Genomic DNA, 2,738 nt, shown 5'->3' with positions numbered 1-2,738 from the left:
GACTTTACTAAAAATTAATGGAAAGAAGAGAGGAGATTTTTGAACTTGCTTTATTAAAATAAATCTAAGATTCTAAATGGTAGGAATCATTGATCTACTTGACCATTGAGAAAACAAGATAGCTTTTCTTTTTTACTCATTTACTCAATTTGTTTACTCAAGTATTAAGCACCTTCTCTGTGCAAAGCACTGTAAAAGGGTCTGTGTGGATTCCAACTACATCACAATGAATCCTTGTTTGACGTAATCATATCTAGGATTAGAAAATGAAGGGTCCCCAAATTCATTAACTAGCTAGGCAAGGATATTCTTTCCCATCAGGAATTCTCCTAAATTGCTAGTATATTTATACAACAACTCAAACATTTTAATCCTAGTATAAAAGAAAAAACAGAACAAAACAAAATGAAATGGGAGTTCTTGAAAAGGAAGGCACACGTTCAGAGTAAGGCACATTTAGACTAAAAACCAGATCTCTGGGGACAATGGGCATGGGAAAGCTGGAAACTCTCTTAGAATCTATGAATTATATAGTAATTTCTTAAAAATCACCAATGAATCACAGACCTAAACACCAGAGTTAGAAGTATAAAATTCTAAGAAGATATCATAAGGAAAAATCTTCGAGACATTAGGTTTGGCACATGGACGTGGAACCAAAAGCACGGTCAACAAAAGAAAAAAAAGAGCTGAACTAGATTTTTTGAAAATTAAAACTGTTGTGCATCAAAGAACACTACCAGAAAATGAAAAGGCAATCCATATAATGGGAGAAAATAATTACAAATCATATATCTGATAAGGGATGCTCAACATCACCGATCATTTGGGAAATGCCAATCAAAACCACAATAAAATATCACTTAACACTTGGTCGGATGGCTATTGTTTAAAAAAAAAAAAAAAAAAGGAAAAGAAACATTGACAAGGGTGTGGAGAAATTGTAACCCTTCTGCATTGCTGATGGGAATATAAAATAGTGCAGCTGTTGCAGAAAACACTGTGGTGGTTCCTCAAAAAATTAAACAGAATTATCACATGATCCAGCAATTCTCCTTTAGGGTATGCATCCTAAATAATTAATAGAAGGGACTCACATAGTTATCTGTACACCAGTGTTCATAGCAGCATTAATCACAGTAGCCAAAAAGTGAAAACAACCCAAATGTCTATCAACAGATGAACAGATAAACAAAATGTGGTACATATGCACAATAAAATACTATACAGCCTTAAAAATGAATACAATTCTGATATATGCTATGATCTGGATGAACCTTGAAAATGTTATGCTAAGTGAAATAAACCAGACATGAAAAGACAAATGATGTAGGGTTCCACTTATATGAGGTACCTAGAATAGCCACATTCAAAGAGAAAGGAGAATAGTGGTTACCGGGTAACAGGGGAAGAGAGGAGTGGGGAGTCATTGTTTAACAGTTACCGAGTTTTTGTTTGGAATGATGAAAATGTTCTGAAGATGGATGGTGGTGATCGTGTACAACATGAATGTGCTTAATGCCTCTGAATTGTACATTTGAAATGGTTAAAGTGGTAAATTTTGTTGTATACTTTTTACCAAAATATATATTTTTAAATTCACTGGCATGTTTTGAGATCTGTAAGGCAGAAAGAGTCAGCAGGAGAACAAAATCACAGCAGTTAGCAATGGGTCAACCCTGACAACATGCGGTGTCTCCTTGGTATCTGTTTTGCTAGTCAGTAGTCATTTATATCTATGCAGTACCACTATTTCATGAGAAATAATCATATAATAAACCTAAAAATTGATCAAAATATACAAAATATTACTGTACTCCCACCATTGTTTAAGTTTCCAAAATGTAAACATTTAAAGTTACTCTCAATTGTAATCTTTGTCTTATTAGCCCTTCCCCCTGCCCCAAATAATAATAAGAGGTTCCAAAATCCAATTCATTACAGACAGGAAGAGAATATAGAATATTTACGTATAAATACATTTACATATGCATAAATAGTAAATCAATACATAAATACATATAAATGCATGTACATATATGTTTACATCTAAATCACAAAAAATGATAAAAACATTACTTTTGTATAGAAATTAGAGACGTCTCAAACATTTTTTATGATTATATGTTACCCATGTCCAGAAAAAGATCCAGTTAAAAAAAGAGCATACTCATCCCCTTCCAAAGCTGTACCCCTGCTGGTAATTTTAGCATTGGTTTATCACACAGCCCTCGACACAGGTTAGCAATCCCTACAAAATCAAGAAAAACCCTCATCTTCTGCTTTCAACCTTGCTCTCTGTATTTCAACCACACTGGCTTTCTTGCTTCTCCTTAAATACATCAAATATGCCTTGGGGCTTTTGCAATTGTTGTTTTTTTGTGACTAGAATGATCCTTCAGTTGTTTAGCTAGCTCCCTTACTTTCTCATTTACTTCATGTCTCTACTCAAATACCCCTGTATAAAACATATATATATATATATAAAAATACCTCCTTCTCTCAATTCTCTGTCCTGTTTTATTGTTTTTCACAGCATATCATATGGTACAATGATGGATAGTGGCTAATATTTATCTACTCATTATCTCTTAAAATTGGCGTCAAATATCCATGTGCTGTTCATTGTATCTCGTGTCTACAATAAAAACTTTATGAAGAAGGAAGAGAGGGAAAAAAGAAAGAGGGAAGGAAAGAAGGAATTGCTTTTAAATTCCAGGAAAAGTATGAATGCTGAG

General features: G+C 33.5%; 1 protein-coding gene across 2 annotated transcripts in view; it reads right to left on the bottom strand.

The window, feature by feature from the left end:
- SCN9A (sodium channel, voltage gated, type IX alpha subunit) overlaps nucleotides 1-2,738 on the bottom strand; it is a 201,476-nt gene that overhangs the window by 177,062 nt on the left and 21,676 nt on the right. The gene's annotated exons all lie outside the window — the stretch shown is intronic.

The sequence above is a fragment of the Mandrillus leucophaeus genome, unplaced genomic scaffold, assembly GCF_000951045.1.
Source record: "Mandrillus leucophaeus isolate KB7577 unplaced genomic scaffold, Mleu.le_1.0 Scaffold389, whole genome shotgun sequence".
Lineage (NCBI taxonomy): Eukaryota > Metazoa > Chordata > Mammalia > Primates > Cercopithecidae > Mandrillus > Mandrillus leucophaeus.
The sequence above is the reverse complement of the archived record's forward strand: the minus strand, read 5'-3'. Positions and strand labels throughout refer to the sequence as shown.